A 15,719-nucleotide genomic window follows, 5' to 3' on the forward strand; every position below is an offset into this window, starting at 1 on the left:
CACATGTGTACTGTGGCATGTGTGCACTCATATATACTGCACACACACATGCATGCAAGCAAACCCACATGCATGAGCATAGAATAATATACCCAGACACATCACACACATGTACATTTTAGGCATATCCCCAATCACACACACAACACATACACACATACGCATGTAGGCAAACACACAATGCATGAGCATGCAAGAATAATTCAGACACATCAACCACACTTGCACACTCCCAGTCACATTACACACCACACACACATATGCATGCAGGCAAATACATACACACAAGTATGCAAGAATACACTCAGGCACATTGCATACACATGTACACTTACACACACATTCACACACACACACACACACTCTGTGGGCATTTTGGGGTGGGAGCTGTCACTTTGCTGACTATAGAGCTGTTACCCACCTAGCCTTTTCAGTGGTTGGGTCTCTCTGTCCTGCTCAGCACCCCACACTCTTGGGTGCTGGGCTTTCCAGCATTGAGATGTGCCTTTCCCACAGCTTTTAACCATGAGGTCTATGAACAACAAGGAGATTGAAGGACTTTTAAACAATGTACTGTCCTGGCAGTCTGCATTGTTGGTAAGTATTGAAATGAAGGTGTGTTGGCCAGCCTGTCTCCGCAGGTTCAGTATTTAAAGAGGATCTGAATCCAGGCTGTCTGAGTCTATTTAGAGAGGTCACTTGCATTTCCTTCGGAGACATTTTGGGTCTGATGGATAAGCCTGGAATCTTGATGGGTGGGAAGGACTTTAAAGAAGATGGGAAGAAGCTTTGCTAAGGGGACTTACAGGAAGGGGAACAAGGTGTGAGAAGTACCCTCAAATCCAATATCTAATCTCTTCACTAATTTGTGACACAAACCTATGTGTGTCAGGTCCCATCTTACATGTTTGCTAAAGATTCCTAAGCTTACTCCTCCAGACAGCCCACTGAAGAAGGCCCACCATTCTCCCTGCTTCCTACACACAGGAACAGAAAAGAAAACGTGTTCAAGGACAGGCAGACAAGGTGTGGTTCTGGCTGTTTGCCATCAGATCCCAGGAGAGAACCTTGGTACACAGATCCCAGGAGGGAGCCCCTGTGCAGTGTAGATCCCCAGAGGGAGCCCCTGTGCAGTGCAGATCCCCAGAGGGAGCCCCTGTGCAGTGCAGATCCCTGGAGGGAGCCCTTATGCAGTGTAGATCCCCGGAGGGAGCCCCTCTGCAGTGTAGATCCCCAGAGGGAGCTCCTGTGCAGTGTAGATCTCTGGAAGGAGCCCCTCTGCAGTGTTGATCCCTGGAGGGAACCCCTGTGCAGTGCAGATCCCTGGAGGGAACCCCTGTGCAGTGCAGATCCCTGGAGGGAGCCCCTGTGCAGTGCAGATCCCCGGAGGGAGCCCTTATGCAGTGTAGATCCCTGGAGGGAGCCCTTATGCAGTGTAGATACCCGGAGGGAGCCCCTGTGCAGTGCAGATCCCCAGAGGGAGCCCCTGTGCAATGCTGCACTGCCTCCCCTTCTCATCCTCCAGGGCTGGCTCTTGCCTCATGATGTCTCCTTCTGATCAGTTCTGCCCTCTCACCCTATCCAGAGACAGTCAAGCCTGTGGGGTAAGAGGACACTCGGCTATGGGTCCTGGCCATGGGAAGGTTCCACACTCAACATAGGTGGCTTTCCAAAACACTTTAGCTCTTCAATTTCCCATTCTAATGGCTGAAGTTCAGTCATTGCTCTGGGACTGCAGTCATTGGTCAGGACCAGAGCTTTGTTGATTCTTGGACCATCAGGTCTGATTGGGAGCTCCACTCTGGGTAGTTCAGATCACATCTTTTGAGTGATCTGGACACAAGCTGTGCCCACACAAAGCCTGGTGGGATGGAAAAGTTTGGCTTGTGTTAAGGTAGGTGGTATCCCCACTGAGAGAACGGCACATCGTCATACACACATGTTCTTTTTTTCCCCTCTCACTGGCAGCTCTATGAAGCATATCTTACAGATGGGGAAACTGAGGCAGTCTGCCAAGTGTCACACCTAGGAATAGGAGAGCTGCTCCAGGAAGCTGGACCACCTGTGTCCAGGATCTGATTTGCTTTATGGGCCTCCAAAGCAATGAATGTGTGGATGGGGGAGGAGACTGGCTCCTGACACTTCCCCTCCCCCCTTCCCATAGCCAAGGGGGTGTACATGTCTGTAGGGAACTCAGATGTGTGGTCGCTGCGAGGTGATGAGAGGTCTGTCTCTGAGGAGGGTATCTGCATGGAAGATGGCAAGCAATGGGGCTTTCCTGGATGGAAGGGTTTGTGCACACCTGTGAGCTCACCTAGGGAATTTTCTGCGTCTCCACCGTGTGCAGTCTGCCACGATGAACTCAGAGTCCATGTGATGAATGATAGAGACTTTGCCCCACCCTCTCTGAGCTACAATCCAGCATCACTGTCTCAGAACTTTCTGGATGATGGAAATATCTATGTAGCCTGATAGCACAGCCACTGGTCAAGGGTTGTTACTGAGCACTTGAACTGCGCTTATTGAAATCTGGAACTGCATCCTTAGTTTTATTTCATTTCAGTTAGTTTAAATGTAAACAGCCACATGTGGCCAGTGGCAACACTGCTGGGCTGTGCAGGTTCTGAGGGGAGGGCAGACGACAAACGTTAGCAACTGCTTACAGAGAGATAAGCACCATGCAGGATACATGATGCAGCCCTGGACAGCAATGGGGAATGGCCTGTTTAGACTGGGTGATCTGGGAAGAGCTCTCCAAGAAGGCCACATTTCAACAGAGGCACAGGGGATGAGTGTAGGTCGTGTAGAGTCAGGGGAATGGTGAGTGGGTAGTCAGGCACTGGAGTGGGAAAAGGTGGGTGCTCTGAGATGGAGAGAGACCGATTCATTGAGAGCACAGTGAGCGAGGAGAGGGTGTGGAAGGAGATCAGGGCAGGAGAGGGGAAGGCTCTGATCCTGGAGACTTGTCAACTGAGTGAGGACTCTGCATTCATGTAAAGCGCAGTGATAGCTACATTAAAGCCTGCTCTGGCTGCCACGTGGAGAGCTGATTCCAGGTGGCGGTAGTGGCACCAAGGGACCAGGGAGGGGGTACAGAGCAATGGTCCAGGTGGGAAATGGTGGTGTGGAGTAGAGCAAGGATGCCAGAGATGAGAGAAAGGATTGGGATCAAGACACGATTTGAAGGTAAAGATGGCAGACTTAATAGCTAGCCTAGATAATGATGATGTAACCCAGGGTGATGCTCAGATGGTAGCTGGAGCCACAGGCAAGGGCGTGGCACCATTTTCAGAGAATATTAAAAAAACAGAAGGTTTTTAGCTGTTGTTGATCACCCAGATGGCGGTTGAAGTTGGAGACATGTTTGAGTCTGCCGAATTGCTGAGGGCCGAGTATCTGCACACCCTGTGGGGGCGAGCATGCATTGATGTGCAAGCTTATCTTTGCTTTGGGTAAAGTCAATGCATGCATATGGTGTGGAATGAGTGAGTATGCATCTCAATGTCTGTGTTTTGGATGAGCATACATGAATGTGTACACACAACTGTGTATCTGTGGGAAGAAACAGTGGGTGTGAATGTGTACATCTGTGTGTGTGTGTGTGTGTGTGTGTGTAGGATGAAGGTATGTTCATGTTTGGAGTAGCAGCTCATTAACTTGTGCATAAATGCATAAATTATGCACAGGGGTAGAGTTTCACATCTCCCTTGTGGGGCATGAAGATTTGTGTACGCACACCTACTTGGTGACATTATGTGTACAGGTCTGTGGGGGAGATTACTTGCATATATTTGGCAGGGGAGGACAATGTTCCAGGGGTAGGTGTTTGGAACCTTCTGTGACCAGTGAATGTGCCAGCCAGTGCCCTTTAGGGTCTCCTGTGCCTGCAAGTCACAGAGGCAGCAGCTTGCAGAGCATATTATGACATGTTTATAGGTCTCCCAACCTTAATGCATTTTAAATTTCCAACCCTGGACGATCCCGGTGGACTGCAGAACCATTTATTTGTTTCTTGCTGTTTTTTAAAAAAAAAAGTTTCCACACTGTGGTCTCTTCTGCCTCCAAGCTGGAAGCATCCCCTGGATCTTTTGGATGTAGATGGGAGAAGGATGCAGATGTGGTCTCTGAGGCTGTGTGGGTAGGTGGGTGGGTGGGTCTTTGAAGGTGAGATAGGGCAGGGAGTTCTTTATGTGTGGAAGAGACTTCTGGAGTCTGGGATGGTAGGAAGAATGGAGAAGAAGAAAGGAACCAAGTCCCCTCCTCACTAGACCCAGGACGGGGCAGCCCATTCTCCCTTCCCCTCCTCTTTCTTGTCTGTCTGCCTGAGGATGTGCACTTGACTTTCTGTTTCTCACATTACACATTCTCCTCAGGGCAGTGTGACCTTTGGATGTCAGAGCAACTCCTGGTACCATAGATCCTTCTCCAGGATCTTCTTGGCTCCTCAGGAGCCCCCATGTCTGTCCTTGACAACCATGAGTGTCCATCACTTTTCTTCTGATCCACACCAAGTCACTGTGCATGCGAGACAGGTCTGGGTGGTGTGGACCCCAGAGTCAGCTCTGTCCTTTACCTTCAGGGCCATCTTGCTAGCCGACCCCTCCCCCCACTGCTGCTTCCTTGCTCTTTAAAGACAGGTCTACCTGTGAAGCCTCCACCCGGCCTGGACACGCTATATCATCAGGCTTGCCTCAGATTCATAGGAATCCTCTGCTCTTACCCCACAAATGCTGGGATTGGAGGCATTTGCCACCATGTTGGGTGGTTTCTGTTTTTGCCACTTGCTGGCTGTGTGACTATGGGCAAGCTGTCTGATTTCTTCATGCCTCAGTATTGCCATCCTTTCCAATGGAGATACTGAGAGTGTTAACATGATAAGGCCATTATGAGACTGAGATGACACACGTACAGGATTTATAGCAGGCACAATATGGCACCCTCACCACAGTTGTTAAACATTTTAAGCATGGAGAAATAAGCAAAATTTGCACCAAAGCCTACCACTCAGAGAACCCCCTTCCAGACATCTTTGTTTGCTCTGAAGCAGATACACTTGTTCTAGGAATGTGATTTATAATCTATGTTGTTTAGTTATTTTTTCCCACTTAACCATATGTCTTGGAGATTTTTCTCTATCAGTCCACATAGATCTACCCCATTTTTTGAGAATTAGTATTAAGGAGCTTTAATGTATTGGCCCAATCTATCATTGATTTTTGGGTGTAAAAACTGCTCATTTTTTCACAGTTGTAAACACCACCATAGACATATGCTGTGTGCATATCCTCTTGCACTGGGACTGCGTCCTTAGGTTAAATTCCAGAAGTGGGAACAGGGTAGAAAGTATGAGCATTACACAGTTTGATATGTGTGGCTAGGCTGCCCTTTGGAAAGGCTGTGCCAATTACACTCTTTCTGTTCTCTGTCTGTGGCCTCTTCTTGTTGGACCCTTCCTTTTCGTTTGATTCTGGATGTACCCTGTGTCCTGACATAGGTTACTCGAATACAGAAGGAAGCAGGATGAACACATACATGTGTGTGCACACACTCCCATACACACGCATACATACACTATCACAAACACACTGACAATGCACACGCTTTTCAAATCAGTGTTTTTCAAATGCAATGAGCTGCTGTCTGGAAAGCTTGCTGCCAGAGCCACTCCCTGAGTGTGCTGGGGAGAGGAGTGCAGGCACTGAGTCACTGTGGCTCCTCCTGGAGCAGGAAGGGTGGTGACCCATGAAGCCTAAGGACGCCTGTTTTAAGTGACTTTGACGAATGTTAGGAGTCCAGCTCTCCAGGCTGCAGACTGAAGAAGCCAGGTTGATTTTTACTGGATTTTGCATGCAAGCAGAAGCTTCAGTGACAGACTGCCCTTTTCAAAGATGGCTGCGACATTATCTCATACTCCTGTGTGCAGTGGAGCTATTCGGGGCTCCCACAGGAGGTGGAGCCTGAAGTCTTGTCTTGTAATGACTTTTTTTTCGTTGTTGTTTGTTTGGTTTGGTTTTTTGAGACAGGGTTTTCTTGTGTAACAGTCCTGGCTGTCCTTGAACTCTCTCTGTAGACCAGGCTGGTGTTGGAACTCACAGAGGTCCGCCTGCCTTTGTTTCTCAAGTGCTGGGATTAAAGGTATTGGCTACCACTGCACAACAGCTTGCGATGACTTTAACTAGTAGAGTCTGATGGAGGGGACTCCCTTCTGGCATTTCTAAGCTGCACCGTGCAGCTTTATGTCACAGAGTTTTCGGGTAACTTGATGTACAAACACAGTAAGGGGAGCATTTATCAACTCTTCACTCGGCAGGAAGACAGTCTAAAAAAGTGCCACCATTTTCAACTTAGTGTACCTGGGGCTCTCATTAATAACATAGGTTCCTGTCTGCCTGACCCCTGGAGGAACTGATTCATTTGTCTTAGTTAGGGACGGGAACTGGGGCTATGTACTTTTAAGTGAATACTGTGGAAAATCCTGACCACATTTGCTACCTAAACCTAAACTTTGACACATTTAAGAGCAAAGGTCATGGTGTCTGATTTGAATGCAAATTCCGAGGAAGCGTCTACTTTTTCTCCATGCCTTTGTACCTTATCTGTAAAGAGCAGGCTACTGTATCTGTAAAGAGCATCCTTTTTCATGGCATCATGGAGGGGCTTAAATGAGATAACACCTGATTAGCATTGTCCTGACATGTGGTAAATACCAAGGAGCTGGCACCGACATCCTGGCATCATAGTGCAAGAATTCTTAGCTGGGGGTCTCTCCTCTGCCTTGTGATGGTTCTTATTTAGTTTTTATTATGCTTTTATTTAGCATACAAAATGATGGAGTTCATTATAACATTTGACTATATATATATATGTGTGTGTGTGTGTGTGTGTGTGTCACACATACTGGTGAATCTAGATCACACATGCCCTCTGACAGTTGACAGGAAAACAACATTGTGTTCCAGCAGGAATGGGGCCATAGTTTTCATTAGCTTTACAAAGTGTCCTTTATCTAAAGAAGGCTGAGTATGCTCAGAGAAACTGCTACTGCCTGATCAGGTTCCACACCCAGGGGCCTGTTTTCCTGCTAGCTGGAACCATGGGAAGGGAGACCTTCTAAAGCTTCCCAAGGTCACTGCTGGGGACTGAGTACAAGACAATGGAAGCAGCATGGACAAAGACCCAGGGGAGGGACCGAACTGGAGTTCATAGGGGATCATTTGACATCTCTTGGTGATTCCTGGAATGCCAGTCTAGGAAGTTAGACTGGGGAACCAGAGAGCCCAGACAAGTTTCCCTGAAGGAAAGTGTCAGGCTTACCATTGTGATTCAGCATGGAAACCCATGGTCTGGGTATGAGGGCAAAGGCTCCTTAGTCAGGCTCTGATCAGTCAGGAGCCAGGGGATAGCTCTCCACAGGATGCTCCTCCAGGGAAGGCCTTGAAAAGCTGGTTGCAGCCAACTACTTCCTGCTCCTCCCAGGTTGGAGCAGTTGGCCTACTTCTGTGGCTGGGACACTAGAGCTTGAGCAGTGGAGTAGACAGAGGCAATGACACTCCTTGTGTGACACTGGGAAGACTGCCCCTTTGTTGTCCTTGGGTTTCCTCATTAGTAAAATGATAGATTAGGAGAGCCAGGGGGTGAGGAATTGTGGTGGCTTTGGTCTCTTTTTTTCAAGTCCTGATGTCGTAGGGTAGGAGTAGCAAGCTGGTGTGGACCTTTGGGCTGTCACTGCAGGCATGCTGTGTTAAATTGCATTCTGTGGTGTAATTCAGGCAAAGGAAAGAGCTAGCCTAGATCAGCAACATCTGTGGGCCTTGGCCTGTGATGTTAACAGCTAATCAGAGGACCCAGACCTCAGCTTAATCATCGTCATAATTTCTGCTTCACCTATGTGGTACCCAAACCAGTTTTTTCTTTGCTGTATTTACTAAATATCTCTTTTGAAATGATATTGGCTACTTACATGGTTGTGAATCAAGACTATCAGAAAACAGATACGAAAACAGATTGTGCAGGCATGGGGACCCGAGTTCAGATCCCCAGCACCCATATGAAAGACTGAAGCCTGTAACCCCAGCACTGGAGAGGCAGAGACAGATGGCTACCTGGCATCTGAAGGCCAGTAAAGACTAGCCAAATGGTGAGTTTCAGCTTCAGTGAGAAACTCACTGAAACTCACTGTCTCAAAAACTGAGGAGGAGAATGGCTGAGGAAGATGCTTGACCTGGACAGGCATACATCTGTATGTACATGAATATCTGTGTGTACATGTAACCCCACATGTGCACACAGACAGATGTGCACATGTGTGTGTGGGGGGCACGGAAATCTAGTTGTTATTTTTGCCCCTCCCCCTTCTCTCTCTCTTCCAAGGTACTTATTTTTATTTATGTTTGCTTTCTCTTTCTATAGCTAAATTTGAAAGTTATGTAATGCACTGGTATGTTTTCAGACTATTTTTAGATCAATAAATGGACCAAGCCATTATTTACTTTTTGTTGCGCAAATCTCCTTCTTTTTTAATGCTAATCTTTTTATTGTGGTTTGAAGTGTACCCTGGAAGGCTTCTTCTGGTGGCTCTTTGGTTTGACAAAGAAGTGAGTCACCCAATTACTTCTCAGGTTAAGCGAGATGAGTGCCCGTCACAGGCCATGTGTTTGTTAGATGTGTGGGTGTGTTCTGTGAAGCGCCTGCTTGTGTCTTTGGCTCCTTTTTCAACTGCGATGTCTATCTTTTTACGGTTAATGGACAGGGCTTCGTTATATATTCTGGCTGAGTCAACCTCAAGCTACAAATATCACAACCCTCTCCTGTTCTGCTTGTTGTTGGTTCTCCAACTCCCTCTGGGGATGACATTGAACTCCCAATCTCCCTGCCTCAGTTTCCCAAAGTCCTGGAGGTGCAGGCATGTACGACTATGGCTGGCTCGCTCAGTGCCCTCCCCTCATGCTGTCTACATTTTTAGGTAATCTGATTCATCAGTCTTTTCTTACATGGCCAGTCAGTTTTTTTTTTTTTTTTGCTTAGTTGTATTATCTTTAACATTTTGCTCATGTGGAATGAAGTTTGTGCAGGAAGAGGAAAGGCTTTAAATCATGTCATCCTTGTTAAGCGGAAAGAATCCCAGGACAAATGGCTAACTGAAGTGTCTATTAGCATACCAAAGTGCATGCTGGTCTCCAGGTTCTGCCAGTATCTCCCAGTACCTGCTACAAAGTCCTGGCCCCCCTTGGCATTTCTCATCCTATCCCCAACCCTAAACCCCTCCAGCCCCTGAGCTTCGTTTCCCTTCCCCCAGCTTCCAATTGTTGTATAACCCAGCCATTTTGGCCACGTGCTCTCTTCAGCTCTGCACTTGGTTCTTGCTCTCTTTGTCCCTCTCTGGTCCTTGGCTCCTTTCTTCATCTGTGTGCCCTCTCTCCTCTTCCCTTTCTCTCCACTTCCTCACTCTCTCTCTCCTCATCTCTCACTTCCTTTCTCTCTCCCCTCCTCTCTCCTCTCACGGCCTGGTCTATTCTGCTGGCCGTGTTCAGTCTGGACTCTACCAGATGCCTCTGGCTCTTCTCTCCCTCAGATCTACAACAGAAGCTCTCTCTTCAGCCATACCTAGATGCAGTCACATACTCATTTTTATCCAGCCCCAGATGCCGCGTGGATATTCCCGAAGACCAGCTCTATCTATTGTAAAGACTTCCGTCCATGCTTTAAGGAATTTTGTTTAAAAATGTTAAATGTCAATTTAATGAGGAGCTTACTGTGCTGTTTTGTTTTTGTAAAGTACATTAAGACAGATAGATAGGGAAATGAAAAATAATCTGCACTGCCTCACCTACAATCCCCTTCCACACACACTTTAGAGAGTCGTTGGTGAGATATTGAAATCACAGCAGTGTGTAAGGGAGGATTTTCTGTAGGAGTAAGTTTTAAAAATTCCTCAGGAGTTTATTACAGCAGAAATTTATATTTGTCTTTAGGAACATGAGAAAATACAGACAAATATAAAGAAATATAAAAACTCAAGTGTTTATCTATAGTGAACATGACTACGAGCCAGGCCTTGTCTTTTTCAATGACTTTTGCCTATCTGGACATAAATATAACTTATTTTAGGAGGTGTAATAAGCTACATAGTGTGAAGCTGGGGAAAATGGCTTATGTTTATAATCCTAGCACTTAGAAAGCTGAGGCAGGAGGACCACCAGGAGTTCAAGGCCAATGTGGACTTTGTAGTGAGTTCCAGGTCAGTTGGGACTGTAGAGTGAGGCGCTATCTCAAAAAGCAAAACAAACAGCAAACAAACAACAACAACAAGCACATAAAACCATTTTGTGTTGCACCCTTAACTCTTAAAATTTCTTTAGCAACTCTTTATGTCAATGCTATGTTTATACACTATCATTTCCGTGGCTACCCTTGGTGATATGAATGAGAATGGCCCCCACTGGCAGATATGTTTGAATATTTGGGACCCAGTTGGTAGATCTGTTTGGGAACGATTAGGAGATGTGGTCTCGTTGGAGGTGTCACTGGGGGTGGGCTTTGAGGCTTTGAAAGACTCACGCCATTTCCAGTGTGCCTCTCTCTGTCTTCCTCATGGATCAAGATGTGAACTCTGAGCTCTGAGCCTTTGCTCCTCCATCAGGGACTCTAACCCTCCGGAACTATTATCCAATTAAACACATTCTTTTCTAGGTCTCCTTGGTCATGGTGTCTTATCACAGCAACAGAAAAGTAACTAAGATACGATGTATTCATGAAATGCTCTATGGTCCACAGATCCTCCATGCTCCTAAGTACCAAGTCTCCCCTTTCTTTAAGCTCCCTCCTATAACCTCCAATTGGTCCCCACCATTAGACTTTAGCTGTTAGACCAAATGTCCCTTTCCCAATTCTGTTTCCTTTCTTGCTCCTCCCTCATCCAATGAACATTATTTTAGTGTTTGTGCTTCTAATCAATTTAATTTACCACACCTGACAGATTCTTTTTTGACATCTAAGTGGACCCACTAGCAACACAAAGTAGGCTTTAAAACTTTACATATGTAAGTGGTATGTTACTATAAACACCCTTTGTAGATTGCCTCCTTCACTAGAAATTATACTTAAAGGTTTTTAACAGTATATAATTAAAAAAAAAAAAAGACCTGCACTGGTCTTGAACTCATTTTATACCCAAGAATGACCTTGAACTTCTGATCCTCCTTCCTCCACCTTCCAAGTGCTGTGCAACAGGATTACAGGTTGTGTGCAACCACACCAGGCTTTTAGAACTCAGGGTTTTCTGTATGTTAGGAAAAATGTCATATCTACTGAGCCATACCCCAGCCCTGTAACTTCCACTTATTCATTAACATTATTTTACGTTTATTCACCCGTTATTATGTGTGTGTCCATGCATGTGCCATAACTTTTGGGTGTGAGCTCTCTCCTTCCAACATGTGGGTTCTGAGGTGACAAGGACTGAGCTCAGGTGGCCAGGCTTGGCAGCAGGTTGCTTTACCCACTGAGCCATTTAGTCAGCTCCATCTGTTATTTTTTTTTTAAACATGATGTAGAGACCCATTATATGAGTATTTCATGAGAGCTCACCCACTTTCTATTGATAAGAATAAATAGAGAATGATGCTCTCTTACTGTGTAATCTGTAAGAGTTTCTTTGCAAATCATATCCAGGTTTAGAATTGCAGGGGCTGTGGTTACACTTTAGTAGTTATTATCTGTGAAATTGTTCCCTAAAATGGCTATAAATTTACAGTCTCTTCAGCCATGTATAAAACTTCCTGTTGCTTTGTATCTCAACCAACCCTGGCACTGTTTATATATACATGTAAATGCATACATGTATGCATAAAATTAAATTTTTCAACAATTCTTTTATTGTTTGAGAATTTCATAGGGCATATAATGCATTTTTATGAAACCCACGCCCCTTTTCCTTCCAATTCCTCCTCTATTCTTCTTACCACCTTTCCCTTCCAATTATAAGCGTTCTTTTTGGCTTTTTAAAACCCACTGAGTCCACTTAGGACTGCCTGCATGTGTGTGGTATAGAGCTATCCACTGGAGCCTAAATAACCTCATAGGGGTTGTATCTCAGGAGAAAACAGACTCACCCTCTTCCAGCTCCTTGGCTGCGGTGGGATTCAATAAGCTCCTCCCCATCTATCTGGGGTTCTTGGTTGGCTTGATCTTGTGTGGGTCTTGTGCAAGCAGTCACAGATGCTATGAGCTCATGTGTGCAATGGCATGTTTAAATAAAAAAATATATTTATTTATTCGTGTGTGTGTGTGTGTGTGTGTGTGTGTGTGTGTGTGTGCTGTGTGCACTCACGTGCACATGCACGGACACACATACATATGCCACAGTCTGTGTGTGAAGGTCAGAGGACAAGTGAGGAGTCGGTTTTCTCCTTCCACCATATGGGTCCTGGGGACTGAACTCAGTTCATCGGGCTTGGTAGCAAGTGCTTTTCCCTCTGAGCCATCTTGACAGCCCTGTGCAGCTATTTTAAATGATGTTCCACAAACATCTCCTTGTGGAGATGCTTTCCTTAGAAAAATTTCTAGAATGAAATAAGCTGTACTTAAGATGTGTACTTAAGACTTTGAGTCCTGGCTGGCGAAACTGCTGGAGGAGTAGGTTTTGAAAGGAAGGGGGGCCCTCTAATGGCAGGTTTCTGGAATAGCATCATGGAGACAGTATAATAAAGACAACTGATTTTCTGCACTGGGGTGCTGTCATCTGGGAACCACCTCCCACTCAAAGAGTGGACCCTATGGAGTATAGTTCTGATGTCAGCCAGAGAGAGAGCTAGCTAGCTAGAGATAGATAGATAGACAGCCATCCAGCCATCCAGATAGATAGATAGAAATGCTCTTAGCCATCATCATCCTCATGGATGGTTTTAGGCTTTGTATTGCATACAGGAGATATAAGCAAGTCCGTGGACCACCGGACAGTCTGAGTGAGCAATAAAGGCGCACCCATGCTTAGAGTCGGAAGGATTAGAAGTGTGTGTGTGTGTGTGTGTGTGTGTGTGTGTGTGTGTGATAGGTAGAAAGAGAAGAGGAAGATGATGATGGTGAGGGGAAGGGGAAGTTGGAGGAAGGGCTGGAAGGCAGGATCAAAAGGGAAGGGAGGAAAGGAGGAAAGGAGATAAAAGCTTGCAGGTAAGAAAGTAGGGGCCTGCTGGCACCATGGAGTGTGCTGGAGTATGTGTGGGATGATCAGGGAGGAAGGAAACATGGGGACAGGCCTGAGTGTCCAAGGCACTGAAGAATAAAAGAATGAAAGTTTCTCTGGCATTGCACCATGGCTAAGGACTCCTCTGTCCGGCTTGGATGTTTTGGCCAGTGTTGCAAGATTGCTGTTTTGAGACTTCCCACCTGCAGGTAATCAGAAGGTGGAGGCAATCAAACACTAGACCTGGGATCTACGCTAAGGGAGCTGCTTTCTGCCATGCTTACCTTGGAAGAGGAAAAAGGCTGCTAAAAGATGCTTCTAACTCACGACCCTCTGAAGTGTCACCCAGGGCAGTTTCAAGGATGACTCCCACCCAAACCATCTCCATCCTGACTTCTCCTTGAATGGCTTCTTGGATGCCCCATATCACCAGGGTCACTTCCCATGGGAGCAGGTCTGGCACATTGTGACACAGAGTGGGTGAAAGATGGGCTCCTCAACAGTTCCCTCTGGCAAGCATTTCCATTTCTGGGCTGACTAGTCCCAGATATCATCAATGTCACTCTTCAGCGGGTCATTGTTTTTCCTTCTCCTCCTCGTATCCAACTTGCCAACAAATTCTCTCTGTTGCTGTGTTCTGCCCCCGCGCTTTCCTATTTTCCACAGCAGAATTCTGGGGCTTGGAGGAGTGGGAGGAAGGAAGCGTGGGTGAAGGTCTGTATGCAAGGACACTCTGAAGGAAGGCTTCCAGCTTTTGGCACTCAGTACCATTCATCCAGCTCCTGTCTCCGACTTTCCACCAATTTACTATTTCCTTTGTCATAAACCTCAAATTTCTGAGCCTGGCCTTCAGGCCCACAGCCTTGGTCTCTGCCATCTTTGTTTACACCATCCATTTCTCTTTTGAGTGTTTCCTGTTGGTGTCTGTGTGTGGTCTCCTGAATCTTCAAGCCTATCCTGCCTTTATGGCTGGACCCTGTGATTCTTCCCTCTTCATTGACCAGTCCTGTGTTCAGTTACTTCTCTTTTCATGGAACTGTGTATTAGGCTGGTCACACCTGAGACCCTGTCTCTGTGGGTGCTGGGTGGTGATGATATTCTCTATGGCTCTGGTGTACCCAGCCAAGGTTGAGATGCTCCCTGGCCATCTTTCGTGTTTCCAGTACTGGTCTGTGTGTCTTGATTTTCAACGCTCACAATAAGTGTACGAATTCCAGTCAAATGAGGATTCTGTATGGTAAACTGTATAGCTGCCAGGTCACAGCCAGACAGGGTTGTGGGGAGAATGGGTTCAGTGGAGTAAGGATAGAACAGGACCTTGGGATGTTGCTGAGGACACCAGGGCTCCCTCGTAGGTGTGGGGTTCTGGAGGAAAGAGGGAAGGAAAGGAAAGATGCAGCTAGCTACTGAGTCAGAGAGAGAAAGCTGTAGGTGCAGGTCCTTGGGGTAGCAATTCCCTACAGGACTGACTCTGGCCAGCAGAGGGACTTCCTTTCTCTGAGACAGGGAAGATGTGGGGGCTGTTGGGAAGAGACAGTTGGTATCACAGTACAGGGAGATGGCTCAGTTAGGAAAGTGCCTGCCATACAACTACGAGGACCTGAGTTTGGATCCCCAGGTCCTGTGTGAAAGCTGAACATGGAAGAGTGCTACTCTGTAACCACAGTACTGGAGGCAGAGACAGATGGATCCCTAGATCTTATTGATTGGCTACACTAACAGAATTGATGAGCTCCAGGTTCAGTAAGAGACCCCAACATCAACATGTGGTCTCTGTGTGTATGTACACATGCATACATATTTGTGCTCACACCTGCACATACATGAACAAGTTCATACCAATACACACATATACACACACACGAGAGAGAGAGAGAGAGAGAGAGAGAGAGAGAGAGAGAGAGAGAGAGACTGACAGAGGGAGAGACAAAGAGAGAGAGAGGTGATGTGAAGACAGCAGAGAGCATTGGTGAATATGGATTGCTAACATCTGAATGACAGTGGTTTATCCAGAGCTAAGGGGCCAAGGAATAGACCTATCTGTGGAACAGCTTTAAGGACCCAGGACCTTCTTGGTTTGGGTAATGCTTAGCCAAGCAGAGCTGGTTATGTGTCAAAGAGTATGACTTACTCTAGAGACTAGGTGAACTCTCCCCTTCCCATTCTTAGTCCAGTCTGCTAAAAGGATCTTGTTGTGGTTGCCAGCGAATTTGCTGTGATCCCTAACTTTGATTCAAGCAGTCTTCCCTGGAGAGTAGCGCTTGGAGAGAACAGCCAGGCCATGTAGACGTCTTGGCAGGTGTGCTGACTGTCGGCTTCCTGGGCTGTCTTTCAAGTCTCCCCAAATTATTTAGTCAACTACTAGATGGTTAGACTGTCTCAAGTTCAAAGGCTAGCAGGCTGGAAACAGACATCTGAGGGACCTGCAGACATCTTAGCAAAGGAATATTAAGATATGGCAGGCTGGGCTTATCAGGAGGCCGGGCAGGGATCAGAAGGAATACATTTTTCTGTGAGCTGGAGCGTTCAGGAGTCATTC

General features: G+C 46.5%; 1 protein-coding gene across 1 annotated transcript in view; it reads left to right on the plus strand.

Annotated features, from left to right (window-relative positions):
- Zmym6 (zinc finger MYM-type containing 6) overlaps nt 1-14,622 on the plus strand; it is a 301,190-nt gene extending 286,568 nt beyond the window's left edge. The window contains exon 13 of the mRNA XM_051188831.1: nt 14,612-14,622. The gene's annotated coding sequence lies outside the window, so the exon portion shown is untranslated. The remainder of the gene's footprint in view (nt 1-14,611) is intronic.
- Nucleotides 14,623-15,719: the final 1,097 nt, after the last annotated feature.

The sequence above is a fragment of the Phodopus roborovskii genome, unplaced genomic scaffold, assembly GCF_943737965.1.
Source record: "Phodopus roborovskii unplaced genomic scaffold, PHOROB, whole genome shotgun sequence".
Taxonomy (NCBI): Eukaryota; Metazoa; Chordata; class Mammalia; order Rodentia; family Cricetidae; genus Phodopus; species Phodopus roborovskii.